This window comes from Aythya ferina (assembly GCF_964211825.1).
Source record: "Aythya ferina genome assembly, chromosome: Z".
NCBI lineage: Eukaryota > Metazoa > Chordata > Aves > Anseriformes > Anatidae > Aythya > Aythya ferina.
The window spans coordinates 23410597-23432085 of NC_140299.1; the positions used below are offsets into that span (position 1 = coordinate 23410597).

Sequence of the window (21489 nt, forward strand, 5' to 3'; positions counted from 1 at the left end):
GTCCATTCCTGGCTCCCCCCAGCTGCACAGCCAGGAATGTGCTGTGAGGTGGGGAAAGCCTTGGTGTGCTGCAGCCCCTTACCCACCTGGCGGGCGTGCACCACCCGCAGTGTGATGGCCGTGGGGCAAATAGCTGCTCACTGCCACCACTGCAAGCTGTGCTGCACCAGGAGGTCTCATTCTGATGGGGAAACCACGCACCAAACTGCTGGCCTGCCCACTCCTCACCGGGCACGGCAGGTAGCTGGACCTTGGGGTGCTTCCAGGAGCGCATCTCTGCTGGGAAACATTTCTCTCCACAGCAATTGGCATCTGGTGGCTGCTGGGAGCTCCCGAGCTGGGTCAGTGCTGTGCCAGCTTTCCTGCTGGCCTAGGGTGGCCACCCTTCTGGGGCAGGGCGTCCTTTTTCTGTGTATTTATCCGTGTTTTTAAAGTGAGGGGATTTTCTTCAAAAAGCACACCAGCTCTGATGTGACCCTTGCATGTTCCCGTGTAGCACGGACCTTCTTATTTCCTGAATGGCTTGCTCTGCACTCGAGTTAACTCACACGCTGGATTTTGTCCAAGTACATTTTGTTTCTTGATACGAGGCCAGGCTTCGCTGAGTTGTGGTGCCGTTTTCTTCTCCCTGCTCTCCTCCCTGCTTCTTTATTATCATCCTCATTACCGAGTGTTACTGGCACCGTGCAGCCAAGGGGGGGAGAGCAAGCCCCAGATCTACGCCTGGCTCTGACAACAGCTGAAGGGAGTGCGCTGAAGCAACAACAAACGCCTTCTTTAATGTACATTGCCTGCACATTGAGCTGTCCCAAGCCTGGCCCGGCACTGAAAGGTATGTCTGAGACCAACTGAAGCAGAAAACATTTGAACTCTACACCCTGCCAAATAGCTTCCAGATGTGTAAGATACAGCCTCACAGTGGACTTTGACTGTAGCTCTGCCAACATACGTCTGCACATTTCTGGTGCACAGGGAACATGAAAGTAGATTTTTTACAACATCTGCTGCTTTTTCCCAGTTATTCCTCCCTGCTTCTTGTGGCCCTTTTCCTATATTTCATCCTTCTATAACACACACATGTATATATTAGGAAAAGCTACAAGTCCTTCCACTGATTTATTAAATCTTCCCTGCATGTTTCATACCTTTTCAGGCTGACAGTGTGGTCGAAAGAGAGGGAAAGACAGAGAGACCTTCTGCTGCCAGACAGCAAGGCAGTGCCCAGGGCCTTTAACTAATTCTGAATTGATTCAGGACTCATCTGGTGGTCTTCTTGTAGACCAACAAATCATAAATTGATATCAATTCCATGGAAAAGGGGCTTTAATAAAACAAAACAAAAAACAGGTATTTATCTTAGTGTTGCAGAAAGAATGATTGTCTTAATTCTCCAGACACCTGGGCCTGCAGAGTACCAGAAGTGAGCTGGCTGGAAGAGGGGAGGAAGAGGGCAGAAATGCTGGAGATTAGATCCTATGAGAATGTGATAGCAGCTCTTATTTGCAAAATAAAAAATAAAAATACTGATTTTTAAGGTTTTACATTTGAAGTAATGCTTTGGCTAAGGAAAAAGACAATAGAGGCCTGCTGTACCCAGACAGAATGAGGTGGTTAGTTGCATCTCTTTGGGTTCAATGTGACAATCTTATCTCTAACTCCACAAGCGGTGGTTGTTTGCCGACCTTTGTTCCTACACCAAACCCAGCATATTCTTCAATAAATACTTATCTTTGGAGCCCATGGCTGTGTCAGTCTTGTCTGTTCTGGGAAGCTAACCAGACCCAGGCCTGGGACGTATTTTGATGAGAGACCACCTGGGAATCACAGAAGCCATCTACATACACCAGGGAGTTGTGGTCAAACTCTTGGCAAACCATAGACCACAGGAATCTAATGAGTGGAAAGACTTCATTTGGCCCCATCATCACTGCCGAGTTGATTGATGAGGCAGAGATGCAGCCCTACTTATGTACCTATTTCTGTCTTCCCTTTGTGATGAGCTGGGACAGGGTATGTGGTGCACAAAGAGCCTATCAGTCAACTTATGGGCCTTTTATGGATGAAAATGTCAAATGGGGGATGTCTGCAGGGCAGCGCATGTGGCAGAGCTGGGGGAGGGCGATGGGTAGACATGGTCAGATGAAAGAAAAGATGTCATCTCCTAATCTAATCTGCCTATAAAGTCAAATGCCTGCTTTTGTCTTTCTCAGTTTGGAGCAGGCAAAGCAGTAATCTTTACCCATTGCTACAGATTCTGCAATGAATCTGGCTGGTTGACACCTGGCCCTGGAGTAAATCATAATTTTGTCAGGACAGCAGCTCTGAGAGCTGTTGTTCTCACCAGCAGCCCTGTTTATCCAGGTATGAAACCGTGTGCCTGATTCCTGGTGTATCAGGGGTCTAGCCAACATGCTGTTCACTAAGCATGCGTGGAGAGACCTGCAAAATCACAGCTGTCCTGGTCTGGCAGCCTGCCTTGTAGGGGTGGTCTCTCTCTCGCAGGCTTGGGATGCCTGTGGGGGTCCTTTCTGCCTGACAGCATTTGCTGTAGTGGGAGCCTCACCTCCTGTTGCTGAGAATGGATGGACTAGATCTTATTATAAACTTCACATATTCCAGGCTAAATCAACAGCTGCTGCGATTTTATTCCTATTATTATCACTACTTTATTGCTATGGTTTCTAAATGGCTTACTTCTCAAGATAGCTTTTCTTTTTTTTTTTTTTCCTGGTAGTTAAAACAAAATATTTCTGTACCACAATCAAAGATGATGGGGAAAAGGCATGTGCCCTGAACAGGATATTGAAGGAAAAATGTTTTAGGAACTAAAATAAATGTTTTAATTTCCTCCCTCCCTTCTTCTTCCTGGGATGTAATGGATAGAGTTAAAAAGAGGCACTGATACTGGCTGCTGCTTCATTTCTTGACATGATTTATGTAACTCTATGTCGAAACTGAAAAGATCTGGATGAAAGAGCTCTGCTTTTACAGAGACCCACTCCTCCGAGGTTTAAATCTTAGAGACAATTTTATGTTGTGAAGCGTCTAGAAGTCTCCTTGGACCTTTTCCAGTGCAGTGTCCCGTGGAACATCTTCCTTCGAAGGCACCCCATGCATGCCCTCTGACTTTATGCCTATAGGACAAAAAAAAAAAAATCTCAGGTTCAAATGTCCAGGGCTCCTGCTCCTGTAATCCCTGCCTAAGTGTTATTTGGACAGGGGAAGAGGATAGATGAGCAACAGCAGTGGCATTTCAATTGCAGAGGAGACAGCCTAGTCTAATAAACAGTACCTCTGTTACAATTGCGTTGTATATTAATGCCACCATCCCTTCCAGTACGAGACTTGTAATGTCCCTGAGATAATCGTGGTGACTTCTGTAAGCACAGTGCAGATGGAACAGAAGATAGTAAAGAAAAACAGACTTGCTTAATTCTTTGTCTGTCAGCTCTTCCCTTTACTCAATTACTTTTGGATCTGACTTTTTTCATTCACAAGAGATCTCTCTGATCTGCTGCCTCAAGTACACCCTAAGCCACTTCTCTCTTCCTTATCCAGTTTCTTAGGCTTGTATTACTGCTCCCTGATGGCTCTGATCTCACATTTTGTGTTGCCCCAGTCCTTTCTGATACTCCCAATGAAACCACAACTATCCTCTCTCTTCAATCATTCTTGGGTGTAAATTTGATCACTACATTAGTCTGCCAGCTAACTTCTCCGGAGGCTTCAATACCCCACAGCTTGTCATGTATGCTCAGGCTGAACATGGAGACAGTATAAAAATGGGAGAACACAAGGCACTTGTAACTGAAGGGAAGATTGCTTTCAAACATGGAGCTATCAAGTGTTGCATAGGATGAACACACACTACAGGCTGTTTCCCAGGCCACATGTTACTTCCCATCTGATTAGGCCATCTGATTTCCCTGGTAAGGAGACAGGATAGCAGGACTGGGACCCTTGACTTTTTGGCAACTAATAGCTGTAAGAAGCTTCTCTGATGAGCAGGAGATGAGAAGACATTGACATCATGGCAAAGCAAAGCCTACGGAAACTTCCTCTGTGCTTTCTGCACTTACCAGCCACTGGCTGTTTCATGGCCAGATCTCTTCTGATGAGACTTGGTGAGTAGTGTGGGTAAGTACTTCTTTAGGGTGTGGACTTCCTGTGCACTGATCATCTTAGTCGTTTTGCATCATGGTCAGAGAGGAGAGGGGCTGTGGTATAATGTCCTTCATGCATAGCTGTGACCACTTCAAGTATAATAAGTATTTCTGACTGAAAGGTTTCACCACAGATCTAAGATTCTGTGACTCTATAATGACTCTATATTCTTCATTATTTTTATTATACTGTTATGTATTATGAATAAAAGTTACATAATAGATGGTATTTTCACAATCTGAGCAGGTATTTGTGGTTTGGCTCTGCATCATGAGTAGCAATATAATTTCTTCAGTCCTTACAAATCAGACTGAACATGGTTATCTTGGACCATGTGCTTTTTGTCTCTCCTGCTTTTTAGAGAGAGCTGTGTGGGGTTCCTGGATTTCACTAGCCATGGGAACATGGCCAAATATCATAAATGATCACTAATCTGTATGATGACTACACAAAGGCTCTTTAGTTTAATTTGGCTGTTTATGGCTAAAGAAGAGTTTCAGAATCGAACAAATCACATCCACCACCTGCATCAGCGGGCTGACTCAAAACATTTTTGGGTGGAGTTGGTGTTACATGTGTCCTGAGGTAGTAGGTAATTTCTCTTGAAACAATGATGTTTTGCCACAGCAGGTGGAATTTATGACAAGTGGATTACTGACGCTATATATGCCTGAATCTTACTGTATTTGTATATCGGGCCTTAAAGATGTACCCATTTTTAATTTTGGGGCAATTGGGTAACTAGCACATACAAAGTGCTCAAGGATTGAAACTCTGCCTTAGAGACAGAGAGCATTAAGCAATTATCTACCTTGCCTGGTCTCTCAGAGGACCCCTCTGTTGTGGGGTTGCTGAGGGTCAAAGAACAGCACGTGCCAATCGCTACCACAACTGTGCACCGGCAGCAATATCGCACTAACCGAGACTCCCTGATTCCCATCCATAAGCTAATTCGTCAATTGGAGAGCCAAGGAGTGACCAGCAAGACTCATTCACCTTTCAATAGTCAAATATGGCCAGTGCGAAATTCTAATGGCGAGTGGAGACTAACAGTGGACTATGAGTGCTACACTGAGTGCTGTAGTGCCGGACATGCTGGAACTTCAGTACGAACTTGAATCGAAGGCAGCCAAGTGGTACGCCACAATTGATATTGCTAATGCATTTTTCTCCATCCCTCTAGCAGCAGAGTGCAGGCCACAATTTGCTTTCACTTGGAGGGGAGTCCAATATACTTGGAATCGACTGCACAAGGGGTGGAAACACAGCCCTACCATTTGCCATGGACTGATCCAGTCTGCGCTAGAGCAGGGGGAAGCTCCTGAACACCTGCAGTACATCGATGACATTATTGTGTGGGGTGACACAGCAGAGGAAGTTTTCGAGAAAGGGAAGAAAATAGTCCAAATCCTTCTGAAAGCCGGTTTTGCCATAAAACAAAATAAAGTCAAAGGACCTGCACGAGAGATCCAGTTTTTAGGAATAAAATGGCAAGATGGACATCGTCAAATCCCAATGGATGTGATCAACAAAATAACAGCTATGTCTCCACCAACTAACAAAAAAGAAACACAGACTTTCCTAGGTGTTGTGGGGTTTTGGAGAATGCACATCCCAAATTACAGTCTGATTGTAAACCCGCTCTACCAAGTAACCCGTAAGAAGAATGAGTTTGAATGGGGCCCTGAACAACGACAAGCCTTTGAACAAATCAAGCAGGAAATAGTCCATGCAGTAGCCCTTGGGCCAGTTCGAACAGGACCAGATGTAAAGAATGTGCTCTACACTGCAGCCGGGGAGAACGGCCCCACCTGGAGCCTCTGGCAGAAAGAACCTGGGGAAACTCGAGGTCGGCCCCTGGGGTTTTGGAGTCGGGGATACAGAGGATCTGAGGCCCACTATACTCCAACTGAAAAGGAGATATTGGCAGCATATGAAGGAGTTCAATCTGCTTCGGAGGTGGTCGGTACTGAAGCGCAGCTCCTCCTAGCACCCCAATTGCCGGTACTAGGCTGGATGTTCAAGGGAAGGGTCTCCTCTACACATCATGCAACCGATGCTACATGGAGCAAGTGGGTTGCACTGATTACTCAGCGGGCTCGAATAGGAAACCCCAGTCGCCCAGGAATATTGGAAGTGATTATGGACTGGCCAGAAGGCAAATACTTTGGGATATCATCAAAGGAGGAGGTGGGTCGTGCTGAAGAAGCCCCACTGTACAACCAGTTACCAGAGAATGAGAAGAAATATGCCCTGTTCACTGATGGGTCCTGTCGTATTGTGGGGAAGCAACGGAGATGGAAGGCTGCTGTATGGAGTCCTACGTGACGAGTTGCAGAAGCTGCTGAGGGAGAAGGTGAATCGCGTCAGTTTGCAGAAGTGAAGGCCATTCAGCTGGCTTTAGACATTGCTGAACGAGAAAAATAGCCAGTTCTCTATCTCTACACTGATTCATGGATGGTAGCAAATGCCCTGTGGGGATGGTTACAGCAATGGAAGCAAAACAACTGGCAGTGCAGGGGCAAACCCATCTGGGCTGCCGCATTGTGGCAAGATATTGCTGCTTGGGTAGAGAACCTGGCTGTAAAGGTACGCCATGTAGATGCTCATGTGCCCAAGAATTGGGCTACTGAAGAACATCAAAACAACCAGCAGGTATATCAGGCTGCTAAGATTGAACTACTTCAGGTAGACCTGGATTGGCAGCATAAAGGTGAATTATTTATAGCCTGATGGGCCCATGACACCTCAGGCCATCAAGGTAGAGATGCAACATACAGATGGGCTCGTGATCGAGGGGTGGACCTGACCATGGATGCTATAGCACAGGTTATACATGACTGTGAAATGTGTGCTGCAATCAAGCAAGCCAAATGGTCAAAGCCTCTTTGGTATGGAGGATGATGGCTGACATATAAATATGGAGAGGCCTGGCAGATTGATTACATCACACTCCCTCAAACTCGCAATGGCAAGCGCCATGTACTTACAATGGTGGAAGCAACCACCGGATGGCTGGAAACGTATCCTGTGCCTCATGCCACTGCCCGGAACACTATCCTCGGCCTTGAAAAGCAAGTCCTATGGCGACATGGCACCCCAGAAAGAATTGAGTCAGACAATAGGACTCATTTCCGAAACAACCTTATAGACACTTGGGCCAAAGGAAAATACCTGTTGACTGAGGGCTTGTGAGGGTTATGGACACTTACTCCTCCAGCAGTTGGTAGTGTATGCTCTTTGGGGGAACACACATTATTCACATTATCGAAAGAGATGACCTGTCAATAACACCACAGCTGTATTCATTCTGATATAAAATATTGTCCACTATTATTACACACGGAAATGATTTAGAACTGAAGTTTTTAGAAGTAAATGCACAGACTGATATTTGTGTATATTTAAAATTGCAATGCGCATATGCCCAGAGTAGATCTGTTTAAGTTACACCTTCAGGTAATTAGGATATATTGAAAACAGGCATACATATACCCTGAAACAGAAGGTAGAAAGAATGCTTGCTAACTACTTAGCAGCGGTAACCACAGCAAACAAGTGATCTGGACTAGCATCTAACTTACCTGAGAAGTTCTTAAAAGCTCTTGAAAGGAATCTGATAGCATGTTCCAGTCCAGCAGCAGAGCAGTACAGCCCCTCAAGCAGGTAACATAACACTCAGCTAAAAAGAATGGAAGGGTTTAATGAAAAAACAACAAATCACCTACCTGTAAGTTGTTATGTGGGCTTGCAAACAAACAGGCAGCCACTGTAGAATAGTTCCACTTCAACCTCTAAACCCTGAAAAGCAAAATGAAAATGAAACTTCAAGAATATCTGCAAAACAATTTATAAATAGGAAAGCAGAGACCAAATGGTTTTCCTGGGATTTCAGAGGGACACATGAAGGATTTAGTGGAAATGTAAATAACCAAGGAGACCTCACTTCATACATAATCTATGTAAATTCTTGGAAAAAAAAAAACAATTCAGAGAGAGAGGAGAAAGCACGGGCCATGACGTTGGCTTGAGGAGCAGGGAATAAGTGGACAGAGAAATAGGGAAGATGAAATGTTTCTTAGGATGAAGGATGAATCTTTTTATAGCTTGCTTTTGTTTATATACATATGATTTATTTCTTTCTTTCCCTCTCTTTTAAAAATTACATATTTCAGCAATGGCTCTGCTCTGCTCCCGTGAAAACCAATCAAAAGGTGATGTTGATTCATCTGTTCCCATCCTTTTTCTCGGTTCTCAAATATCACACAGTAGAAGTGTGTTCCTTTGTTAAATTAGCAGAGGTTTGATTTAAAAGAGGGATTTACCTCTCCTTTATATTACTTGCATGCCGTACAAACTAGCAATATATGTATTTGTGTATGTTTTTATATGTATATAGTCTTTTCCTCTATCTTGCTGAAGCTTTTCCATGCCTTCTCATCCTCATGGTTTCTAACCTTATAGACTCTCTTTTGTTTTCATTTCACCAGTTACTGACAAGTGCCTGTCATTAGAACTTGGACCAAGACTGAAGCACCAGAGTCTCAGGAGTCCTGCGGGCCCATTGCTGAGGTATCTTTGTAGTGTAACTCTGTCATGTTTTCCTGTAAACTCCTAGATGCTTTTGTTTTATGCAGAGCTGGGAACTTCAGTCAACTTCTTCAGAAATTTTGGAAATAATGGAAATCAGGCATATGGAGTCTGAGATAATTAATTGAGCTTGTTCTTGGTATTATCTTCTTAGCGAATGAAAAATGTGCTTGTTTCTTGAACAAAATAGAAATAAATACATAACCGGTAGAGTTTTTAGTATACCCAAAGTCTGTATCTCCAAAGAGTGACATGTTTAGAAAGCCCCATCTCTCTCCAATTTCCTCTCAAAACTCCTTCACCTGACTTTGAGTATCCAAAGTCCAAATCCTGCAGAACTAATATTTCAGCCTCTTCTTTCACAATGAGTGGAAACTCTCAGGCAAAACGGCTTAGTGCTGACCTCTTTTGCAATTTAATGCCTTGTGAGGCAGCTCTAAAGATGTTTTTTATTATATAGAAAGTGGTTTCATTGCTCCTTTAACTGAACCTAAAATGAGCAAGGCAAATCTAGTTTTTAATGAGGGCTGTTATTGTCTTTGGTTCTGAAATTCCCCTCCTGGCAGCCGTTAGGATCTTTCAGCAAACACTATCAAAATGGTATTATCTTTGTGTCTGAGGGCTTGATCAGCAGTTGCTGCATAAAATCTTGTACAGCCTCCAGGACATCATTGCCTTTCCAGAAAGTAAATTGGCAGAGACGTGCTTGTCCAACTAGCTTGTGCTTAAAGACCTACAAATAAGGTTTGCTTTGTAAACGAGGCTTCTTTTGACTGAAAGTGAGAGGTTTTTTTGCCCTGCATGTCATCTATCCATGAGCTATGAAACAAGCAGGTAGGGAACACATGTTTTGGAATATGATTTGTTCCTGACCTCTGCTGGAATAAATAAGTCCCTGTGATCTTTCCAATGTGCTTTCAATTGAAAGGTACTTACCTCTATATATTGTTAGACAAATTTCATCTGAATCAGCCGTGCTTTTTTTCCCAGAATTCAGAGATATGATGTGTATTTCTGATACTTCCCAGAATAGTGTTTTTTTTTTCCTTTTTTTTTTTTTTTTTTTTTTTTCCAGCAAGCCATCAAGAACATTACATGCCTCATTATGTAGGCTTTTTTCATTTGCAATGGATAGTGTATGGATAATTGGATAATCACCATTTATTAAGCGATGCAAGAACATTTCAGGGTGGGATGTTGCTCTCAAATTTATACATTAGTCCTGGCTTTGGATCATATGTTTTCTAAAAACAGATTGGATGTCTCATCTTCATGACAAAATAGATACTGACAAACAGGTAATCAAAAGGATCCTCAGACCCATGGTATTCTTTGTCTTTATTCCCTCCTCTCCACCTCCCCCTCTTGCCCCAAGGCTGGTAATGCTCATGCACAGGATATGAGAAACGAAGCCTGAATATACACTCATGAATATTTATATGCATGCCCATCATTTCCCAGTCATGCACATGTTGCCTCAAGTACTTCATCTGGAGAATCTTTATTAGCCAAAGAGCACACGTATCTTGGATGTGCTCAAACAGCATACATCTCTTGGATCTGTGCTTTGTGTGGTTAAAAAGACAGAAAAGACTCGCTCAAGGTCAGGAGGTCAGAGCCAGGTTCAGAAGAGGTGGTGCAACAGAAATTCTTAAACCCTCTTCAGTACAGGGGGCCTTAACTCCCTTCTCTTTCACGTAAATCACTGTAGAATTTAGGTAATGAGCCTGATAGACAAAAGAGAAAAATAAAATAAAATAGAAGCACTAGAACTAGATGCAAAGAGAAAACTGCAACAGAAGGATGTTTTGAAGTCATAGGCAGTGGCTGCATAGGATGGTTCTTACCTTTACCAGAATATTCAGTAGTCCTGGACGGAGACAATGTTCTCCTTGGAGCTATAGTCCCTGAACAGTTTTTTATACTAGGTGACAGTCAGGTTTCCTTCCCCATGTGAAAGTTTCATGATGAAATGTTTCAAAACCAGTTCTAGTTCAAACAGTGACTTCTCTGGTGAAGAGTCCTAACTAGTAATTGTCACCTTGGTCCTTGGGCTGGGTTGGTAGGTGCTTTTAGGCTGGAACTGGTGATTTGAGACCATGTCCAACCTAATGTCAGCAGACGCGTAAATGCTAGGCAAATACTTCCTCTGGAGGAAGAGAGTAATTCCTCACCCTTGTCCTTTGCTCCACCTCAGTGCTGGTATTTGACCTCCAAGAAAAGAGCCAAATGCCTTCTTTTTCACGGCAGAGAATCAGGGAAGCTGCGTATCTGCAGCTGGGCCAGTCTGAGAGACCTGTGTGCTCCCTGCACAGAGTGTGTGTTATGCTAAATTGCAGTACATGTACTAGTTAATTCCCCATACAAGGCTGAGATATGGTTCTAGTTTAATTTCTGCATTTTGAATTTATTACAGATCTATGTTGGGTTTGCATCTTCCAATACATGTTGTAAATGTCTGGCATTGCTTAAATTGCACAGATTACCTCATAAGCATCCAGACTGCCTCTTCTCCTTACACCAGCCAAAAGATAATCAAACCATAAAGATGGTAGGAGTCTCTTGTGCATGAATATCTGCCTTCCCTTAGATGTGCCTTTAATTTAGTCACTTCATGAAGAAAAGGCATTAAACCCTTTAATCTAGCTGATTATGATGTTTGAGACATGCAAACAATTCTGGAGGGCTGGTTGGGGAAACCTGTGGGATATCTGGTAGCTGATGTCTTTTGACATAAGGGGAAAAACAAGAGAACCCTTAGAATTTGCTTTTTTGTTTTGTTTTGTTTTGTTTTTGTTTAATGTTTAGTTGGTTTAATAACATGTCTGCATTATTTACAGTCTGTTATTCTCTGTAAGATAATAAGGCAGCATGGATTCCTGAATTGCTAGTCCTGCAAAAGTGTAGCTCATTTATCTTAATGACTGCATCATCTAGCCAATTAACAGGATGGTCAGACTCTTGTAATGAAGTGCATTAGCTCAAGCATCAGCAAGCAGGGGCTTTTCCCTAAACTTGAGTTGTTATCTAAAAAATATTTGTGCTGTAAAGTTCATGTTGTATAGTTAGGTGCTAGTTGTTTCTGTGGTTGTTGAAGACAGCCTTTTCTCCAGTAAAATGGGATTTCCACAAATATTCTTTCATTGAAAGTGGTTTGCATAAACAGCCATGCAAACACCAAACATTAAGGTAGAGGTGACAACCTCATGCCCTGATCTGATTGCTGTTGGGTCTGGAAGGTCTTTTCTTTCCACCAGTTTTGCACATCAGTGTGTTTGAACTTCGTGCATGTTGCTTACTGCGCTGTGTACTCTGCTCCAACTGTGCACCTCCCTGTGCTAAGAGAGTGGAGGGAGGAGGGTAGATATAGCACCAAAGATTTCACCATCAAGTGAGAGGAAAGATTGTCAACAGACCAAGCCAGGTGGGCACTGCAGAGCTATGGGCAGCTGTGGTACAGAGCCAGGGCCTGCCCACGGGACCCTCGCTGCTCAGAGAGTAAATTTCCCCTTAGTGTGACGGTGAACTTTTGACTGGCAAACCAATCTGAATGCGATGGCAGGGTGTGAGTACACTTGCAGCTTTCTCTCAGTAAGAAAAAGGGGTCTGGGGACACTCTGGGACTCTCCTGCCCATCAGTCAGCAGGAGGCTTCTTCAGCTCAAGGTGCTTCTGGGCTGGCAGGGCTGGCCAGCAAGCATTGGTCCCACCAAACACATTTCCTGAGAGGCAGTGTTCAACAACAAGGACAAACTCTTAGAGAGGTTATTTTTCAGTTATCCTAAGAGGCAGTAAGCATGAGTAACCATCTCTCCATGTTACTATTATTATTTTTTTTCTGCACATCTCTGCCATGAAATAATTTACTAACAATTGCTGTGCTAAAATTACAGTTTTAGGCTGGAAACCTCTCAGGCCAAACCTTCCAATTTTGGGATAAATGAGAGAAAATGAACAACCATACTATGCCTTGCAATTCACACTGTGTTTCAGGAAAACATTGACGAACTACCTATTTTTCCTTCAGGCACTGCCTCCAAGATTTGAAATGTCGAGCACGTATTGGTGCCTTTGCTTTTCTGGATTCCTACGGAGTCTGGGGTGTTTCATATGAATGCAGCTGGGCTCAAAGAGCTAGCAAAAAAAAAAAAAAAAGGAAAGAAAAAAGAAAAAGCTAGCCTGCATAATGCAAGCTAGTAAGCTAGTTTAAAAAGGATATATAAGGATATATGTGTATGCACTTACGAGAGGTGTAATGCAGCCGTGCTTCCTGGTGCCGGCTCTGAAGTCCGGAGATCAGAACTAGCGAGTTTTCTTTATTCATCCCGAGAGAGCCCTCACACAGCGTTTGAGGTATTATGTGCTGAAAGACCTCATTAATGATGCAAACACTTCAGCTGTCATTGACTCATAAAAAAGCTCAGAAATGGGAAGGTCTGAAGGAAATTGATTTTCTTTAATTCCTTTGCAAAGCATCATGTGGAATACTGATCACTTTGGTAGAAATAATTTAAATCTCCCCCAGGCATCTACTGGAAGGCAAATGGGTTTTTATCTGAGATGTTTTTCAGTTGTTGAACCATACCTGTGCTTATCAGTTGGATACTAAGAAGTCTGGGACATTCACTGACACGAAGGTGGCTGAACTCCAGTTTCTCCTTGGAAAGAGAGTCTGCTTACATTTGAGCTGCTGGAGAATTGCTGGTTCATGTCACGTTGTGCCATATACAGCTGTTTTAATGGCTTTGCAGTGAGTAACTAGAAACACATTGTAGAAGGAGGAGTATTACTTCAGTGCTGGTATGCCCTATCTTTGGAGAATGATCAAGGTGACTCAGGGCTCTTTTAGGATAAGTTTTATTCAGCCTCTTCACTTCTTAAAGTTATCTTGTCAACCTGGAATATATTTTGCAATTAAAATTTGAGAAAAGAGAAATGGTAATAGAAAAACCCTGTGGAAAAAAAAAAAAAAAAAAAAAAACAAAAAAAAAAAACAACAACAACAAAAACACGTCAATGTTATATTTTTATAAGAAATTTGCAGTTCTGTGTTACAGGTGATTGTCTCCAATATTTTTTATCCCCAGACCCCCCAGGCGGTGAAGGTAAATGCAAGAGTTCATAAAAGACTGGGTGCTCCCTGGGTGGAAGGTGGGATAGGGCTATAAAGCACTTTATTTCTTTGGTATCCACAGGGAGTTATTACTTCGGTCCAACACATTATTAGTGAGCTTTTGGAAATTATGTGTAGTGATTCACTGAGAACCAAATAGTACTGAATAATGCCTGTTTAGACCTGCTGTCCTGCAAGGAATATTTTGGCCAGAGAACAGGTCGAGATTTGCCTAAACTAACACGTATTTCTATATAGTTTTAACAAGGTCACACCAGTGTAATGATAAATCAGTAGTCTGTGATATTCACCTTCTCCTACCCCTGATTGCTCTGGCATTTGCATTGCCATGGTGTGCTGGCTTCATTACAGGCCATGTCTTTGGAGATTAATCTATTCTGCTATGCGCTGATGCGATGGGAAATGTTTAAAGAGCTTCTCTTATACGTGTGTTATAAAGCTGTTGGGGAGAGCAGAGAGCTTGGAGACTCTGTTGTGAAAGTCTTTATGGGGAGAAGAGGAGGAGGGTCCAAAACGAAAAATGTGAGTCCTGGCAGTGGGCTGACATCAGAAATACGGATCCAGCCTGGAACTGTGGTACAGGTTTCTGCCCCCCATGTGAGAATGAAAGGAGCATCCCCAAGTGAAATCTTCAGGAAGTTTGGCTGCAGATCTCATCTAAATTCAGCATGATAAACTCTCTCTACTCAGCAGCGCTATTAACCTTACTCATTATCACTCTCCAAGTTAATGATGGGTATCTGATCTGCATAGCGATCTTCTCGCCTTTGCCATATTCATTGCAGTACAGCTTTAGCTAGGTTGTTATTAAGTAACAGAGGTGAGACATAGGATTATCCCTTTCAAAATAAATGCCTATGCCAATGCCAAATTATGACTTTAAGGTTGTTGCAATGAATCTGGCACTTAGGAGCCTGCTGCTGCTATTGGTGTTTCATCCATCTGTGACGTGCCCAAGGTGGACTCGGCTCAGCCAAGAGGAGGAGACCATAGGCAGGGCTCTGTGGTGAGACCCTGATCCAGGACATATGGTGGTAAGGGCAGTCTGGTCAGCTGAAGGCATCCTTCCCCTTTTCTGACAGTCCTGATACCAAAATACTATTTTGATATAACCTGCTGGAACAAAGGCTGATGTTTCCTTCTCACAGAAAGCTGTGAAAACGTTAGTTTCTGTCCTTCCCCTGCATGGCATCTTGCTGTGACAGCCAACAAGGTGCCACTGGGGCTGCTCTGCAAACCTGTGACATGAGAGCTGGGAGCAAAGGGAGCTGCCCCTACCAGAGCATAGTCACCTCCAGCCCTGCCCTGAAGCAACACCCCTGCAGCCCTGCCAGAGCCATGGACACAAGCTGCTTGTCCCCATGGCATTGCCACCAGCACCCTACGTCTAATTAACTACTCCAGCAGCTGCAATTCAGGGGTTGCTGCTGCTTATTTTCTGGGAAGGTTTGCCCTTGGAAGGAGGAAGTGAGGTGCTGGGTACAGCAGTGATCTGGCAAATATACAGGAAAGAGGAAATTAACCAGGTGGGTATTCCTAGCTGGAAGTCTCCTGGTGGCTGAATGAGCTGCAATTTAACAATTAACACAAGATGTACTGCCTGCCTGTCAGTGCAGTGTAACTGCACAAGAGGCAGCACCTCAGCTTCTTGAGTTCAGAAAAACACTCTCACATGTTGGAAACAAGCTGCCGCTTTTTACTGAGAAATAATGATATATTATTGTTGTAATATACATTATTTTAAATGGATTTTCTCCTGTAGCCTTAATGCACAGACAGACACAATGCACACCCAGTCTTGCTCTTGCACTAAAGCTGTGCTGGATTTCTGGTGTAACTTATTTCCACAAAAAGAGATTAAGGGCCATAATATTTATGACTGCATAACAGGTTCAAGCAGAAGAAAGGAAACTGAGAAACTAGGTGCAAAGCTCAGTCTCAAATACACGTCTAGCAATACAAATCCTACAATAGTTTTCATAAAAAGAGGCATGCCTCCTAACCACGCTACATCTGTGTGAACTCTCTGCTGCTCCTACTCGATGGAGTGATCCTTTCTGCCTGCCCTCGGGTTGCAATGAGGTGTTTTCGGTATCACCCCTCTGCTGCTTCTTAGTCTGTGGTGATACTGAAGCAGTTCTGTATGGATGCAGGTACTTTGAGCTGAATTTTCCAGGTCTTTTCCCCAGTGTGGTGTGAGGGGATGTGTCTGCTGGTTTCTGCTGTCTGACCCTAGGAGGCTTTGTCAGTCTTTGTCTGGCCTTAGGAGGCCGAAGTTTATAAAAAAATATGAATGGTATAGAGAAGGTAATGGGGGAATGGTTATTCACTGAGAGCTCCCACAGTCACAGACACCCAATGAAGATACCAGGCAGTGGGTTTAAAACAAAGAGGAGGAAGTCCTTCCCTACACCCTGTGTGCTTAAATGGGGGGACTCATTGTCACGGGATGTTTTGGAGGCCAAGGCTGCAAATGGGCTCAAGGAAAGGAATAGCCAGACCCATGGCAGGGCTTGCAGTGCTCTTGCAGGAGAGTGATGAAGGCAAAAATAGCCAAACTCTAGGTGTTTTGTAGTGGTTATGCTTCGAGATGTGAAACCATGTTCACAGTCACAGTGAGGATGCGGATTTGCAAGTTGGTGATGAAAGCTGAGGGCTATAGAAGGGGAATGGAGGTAGTAAACAGCCTTGCAGACATCTCCCTGGTAGCTCTCCTGGATGGTGCATAGGATGAAACGGGTGGTAGAAAAGCACGAATGTGTGTACCCGAGAAAGCCTGGGCTGCAGTTATTTCTGGCAGGAAACACGCTGTGATCAGTGGTATCCGGAGGCAGTTTGGTCATGAAATGTGAGAGGAAAAACAGGCTGGTTGTCACTTATCTGCCTCACTGATCAGAGACCTTGGGGCCAGCAAGCAGCAGCCTCATGGCTACGGGGAGCCCCTGCCACAGAGGCACAGCAGCTTGCAGGCAAAAACTGTGAGCAGCACTGTTTGTGGGGCCCTCAGCACTCACATGGAGCTGCTAGCAATGCGACCACAGCCATGCCATGAAGAGCAAGAACCTCCAGATGAAACATACAGAGCTGCTTTCCTCACATCAGCCATCTTTGTGGCACAGGTTTTTCTCAGATGCATCAGGGAAAGACTGGCAGTTACCCCTGAAAGTACTTCAGATTGGAAGCCTAATACAGCCTCACAGCTTGGGATGCTCTTACTGGATCTTCTTATTTAAAGGCAAAGCAAAACTAAAACAAAACAAAGCAAAACAAACCCAAACCGATACAGAAAACTTTACCAGTTTTGCATAAAGTAAGTTACATTTTTGATGTGCAGGATAAACATGATGGGTCTGTACCATAACATATCACTGACCTGTTCTAGAGGGTGAACCCTGTTTCCAAGATGATTGTGTCTTAGGGTCCAAATTATTATTATTATTATTTTTTTCCTGATGAAAGCTCCTCAGCTTCTGTCTTTACCAGGCAAGAGGGGCATTTTAGGACTGAGCCTGAGTTTTTCTTGGATGAAATGCCTGATGGTATCTCAGGGCTTCTCACTTGAGTACAAAGGGCAATGTTGGGATTTGGATGTCTCAGGGGGTCAGAGGAGAGAGAAAAAAGAAAATAACTAAAAAATTTATCTAAACAGCAGTGAGTGAAATTCTGAAATTTACAATACCAGGTACTGCTCAGAAGTAAACCTCTATCCTAAAGACAACCCATGGCATAGCTGAGCCTTTTAAACTTCCTTTGGTGGCAGTTTCTTTTTTCCCAAACTGATATGCTGGCAAGTAAAATGTTCCCCCACTTAATCAACTGAGCTCACATGCTTCTTTTCAGCCACAAGGAGCTGCTCTAATTAAAAGAAGCAAAAGAAGAAATAATGAATTTGAGAGTAAATGGCAAGGGACTGCATCTGAACACCAAGTGACTGCTGACGGAGACGAGGTGGGGAGCTTGTTCTTGTTTAAAGGCCTGTCTAGTAGTGAACTAATTGCAGCAGATACACTGTACGTAGCCCTCAGAAATTACATATGGATGTCAGTCCAAGCCTTCCTGCAGGACCGTGCATTGGTCTGGCGTATCTGGGGGCTATGGAGGCAATTTCTGTGGACTGTGACTTGATTCTGAAGGTGGTTTGCTCACAAATGTATGAACTCTGACGCAAAGTCTGGCTCATGAGATGTTGCTTCAGTATGTGCAAAATTCTGCCTCTACCCCCTCCTTTCCCTTCCTCCTCCCCCCTTTTATTTGGCATTGATCAAGCTCAGGGCAGGCAATGTCACCTCACACAGAGATGAGGAGCTTCTCCCATAGCCAGGGCCTGCTCTGCTCCCTTGGCATGTGGCAGGGCCACTGCTTGGTTACTCTCAGTATCTTTTTTGTTTTATGCAAGGCAATGGGGCAGAGACCGCTGGCAATTTCTGGCTGGAGTGATATGCTTGGCAGACTGTACAAGGTGACAGTGTGAGCACGAGCATATGGTGGACAAAAGGAGAAATTCATTCCAGTGGGACTCAGCTCTGCCTTCAAGCTGCCAAACCAGGATGGGGCTGGTGTAAAGTGCTGAGAGACGTCAGCTCCCTGGCACATGCTGGAAGCCCTGCCAGCACCAGGCAAGGCAAAGTTCTGCTCTGACACTCACAAACGCCAAAATAAAATAAACATGCTTTGGCTTGGGTCTCATCCTGAAGCAAAATTTGAAGGCAATATCTACAGAGGAGACTGAACTTTGTGTTGTCATTCTCAAAGGGCCACAAGAAATATAGCTGAGATTTGCCAGGTGTGTATTTTGCTGGTAAAAGAGTTATGATGGTTAAATCTGTGCAAATCAAAAGCAATTGCAGAGTTGTTAAAAACTTTTACTGGTAGAGTTTGTGTGAAAAAGGCTGAACTCTTCATTGCAGTGGTGCAAGCAGTGCTTGGTTGTGAAATTTGCCTGTGTTTAACTTTAAAAACACAGCTTCCGACTTGAACCATTCGAAACACTTCTGTCAATTGCACATGATATTTTCCCAGTTCTTGCTTTCTTGATGGGAGCTGATTTTATTTTATTTTATTTTATTTTATTTTATTTTATTTTATTTTATTTTATTTTATTTTATTTTTTTTTATTTTATTTTATTTTATTTTATTTTATTTTATTTTATTTTATTTTATTTTATTTTATTTTACTGAGTTACAGCAAACTGACAAAATCTATTAATCATATATCCCTGGTCCTCAGCAAACAATGGCATCAGAGTCGCAGGGACTTTCAGACAGGATGTGGATGTCTGATCTCCAAGACCCCTTTGAAATGAAAGTCCTTAATAGCTCTCGTGAATAAAAAGCAAAGTTTCATAGGCACAGGCATAATCTGTCCCTGAAACCAGTTAGCAGACTCTGTATGCAAAGTTTGCTGTTGACTCAGCACTTTCAGCAGATTTCAATATGATTTCTTGGAGCACTTACTCTCTCCTACCCACTGAATTAGCTGATCTTCTGAGAACTGCCCATTTGCCCTCGTTTTGAACTTCTCAGTCAAATTCTATGAAACGCTAATGGCATGCAGTGCAGAGGGCTTAAAAAGGCTCTGCAACAGCTGTGGAGCTCATATTTCTGCAAAACATATGTCTTTAAAATAGCGTTCACCACATTCGATATCCAGGAAATACAGCCCAGCAATAATAGGTTTGTGAACAAAACTGGAAAGAATAGGTCTGTGAAGCCAAACTGGACAGAAAGCTCTGTAGCCTGCTGTTACAGACTCTTATTCAATTATCTATTTTAGAGCAACTCGAATAGAAAGAGTCAATGTGAAATGTGGCAGGAGAACATCTGTGCCACCATAATGACTATTCAGGGCATTTTTATTTGATTGTCAGTTTTGGCTTCCTGGCAAAATAGAATTTACATGTAATTTCTCCAAACATTATTTTTATTGTAATGAATTCTTTTCTTTATTATAAATCTATATTATTCTGTTTCTTTTTCAGAGGAACCCTGGGTATTAGTGAAGTTCCCATGACTTGAAAGAAGGCAAATTTGGTACGCCATTGTTTCTGTTATGTTTTTTTTTTTTTTTTTTCTTTTTTTAATTAAGTATCGCTGTAAATGTCAGTTCCCTGATTCATTAGTCATTTGGGGATGAAAGCTAATGCTGTAATTATAGCTTCGTTCCAAATCTTGATCACAGTGACAGTGGGTGTTTTCTAATAATTAACGCTTGTTCTAGCTGATTTGTGAACACCGTGTTCATTGATATTTTTGCTTTTTTTTTTTTTTTTTTGTCTTTCTGTCATTTGTTGTTAACATTCACAGATTGCCTGTGAGCGTGCTCATACCCTTCATACCCTTCAGGTTCCAGCACACTGGTTCCAGGGCAGCAGCTGAAGCTCAGGAGATGCCGTGAGCCATGCACCCATCCTGGGCTCCATGCCCTGGGGGCGAGGGTGCCTGACCCTTCCTGGCCAGGCCCTGCATAGGGCATACTCACAGGTGAAAAGTAACAAAGGTACCTAATAAAGAGACAAGGCTTGTTTTTGCAAAGCAGCTGTTCCAAACTTGTTGTCTGGAGGGTACTCCTCTGGTGGCCAAGTGCCTTGGGATAAAAGGGCTCAAGGTAAGAGTAGGGACATTGGCTGAGAGTAGGAACATGGCCCACCAGTAATAGGTTTGTGATGAGCACAAATAATTTTCCTCACAGTTTTGTAAAGGTTTCTGCTTTTTTTCATTTGTGGAAGAGGAGCAAACAGTTCAGGACATGCTTCTCCCTGGGAGCTTTCCAAACTCTCACTTTCTTTTTTCACTTTCCTTGACCCTTGCTTCACATACTGTCTGACTACCCTCTTGTTCAGTGCAAAAATCCTATTAGAAGCATACCGATTACCAAGAAATTAACTCAGATACTGTCATGCTGCTACTTTTCCACCTCAATTATGCAAGATGGAATTAAAGTGCCTTAGAATAAGACCCTTACTGTTCTTATGAACTCCAAACCACACCAGAAATATTCTACCCGGTGACCTTTATCTGCACATAATTACAGTCTGAGGCATTCTTAAATCATTTGCTAAGCTATTTCTAGTGTTATTCCATGGTAATCTTAAATACCTGGGGATTACCAGAGATTACTGCCCTATTTTCAGGGCACAGCAGCTAAATTTCTAAGCAACGCTGTGCTCTGATACTTCCAGCAGGCATTGGTACGTTTCGTAAATCTGACTTTTTAAATGAAGACTGAAATTGCTGTATTGCATAATATAGAGATAAATTCATAATTCATCTTTGAAACTTTGAATAAATTAACAAACACAAGGCTAATGTGTCTTTATTTAAAATATCTGTGCTGTCTTGTGCTAAAGTTCACATCGTATTACAAGCAATTTCATGATCCTATTAAATGATCACACTTCTGTAGTAAACTTCTTAATGGAATTTAAACTCTGGGCCTTTGCTGTGTGCTATGTTACTTTTGGAAGAGAGTGAGTGGAAGAAATCACGTACATGCCCGAGGTCAGCACAGTGGCTTCATTCAGCAAATAATCTGTATGCCAGGTAACATTTGTAGGGAAGGGGATGTTACTCCAGGAGCCTGAAATAAGCTGCTGCTTGCCTCTG

The 21489-nt window shown here is 43.0% G+C and overlaps 1 long non-coding RNA gene across 1 annotated transcript; it reads left to right on the forward strand.

Annotated features, from left to right (window-relative positions):
- Window positions 1-664: 664 nt before the first annotated feature.
- LOC311427441 lies at window positions 665-20418 on the forward strand. Its single transcript, XR_014687363.1, has 4 exons — window positions 665-832; window positions 8655-8736; window positions 19866-19917; window positions 20191-20418. It is a non-coding gene; the product is annotated as an uncharacterized lncRNA (long non-coding RNA).
- The last annotated feature ends 1071 nt before the right edge of the window (window positions 20419-21489 follow it).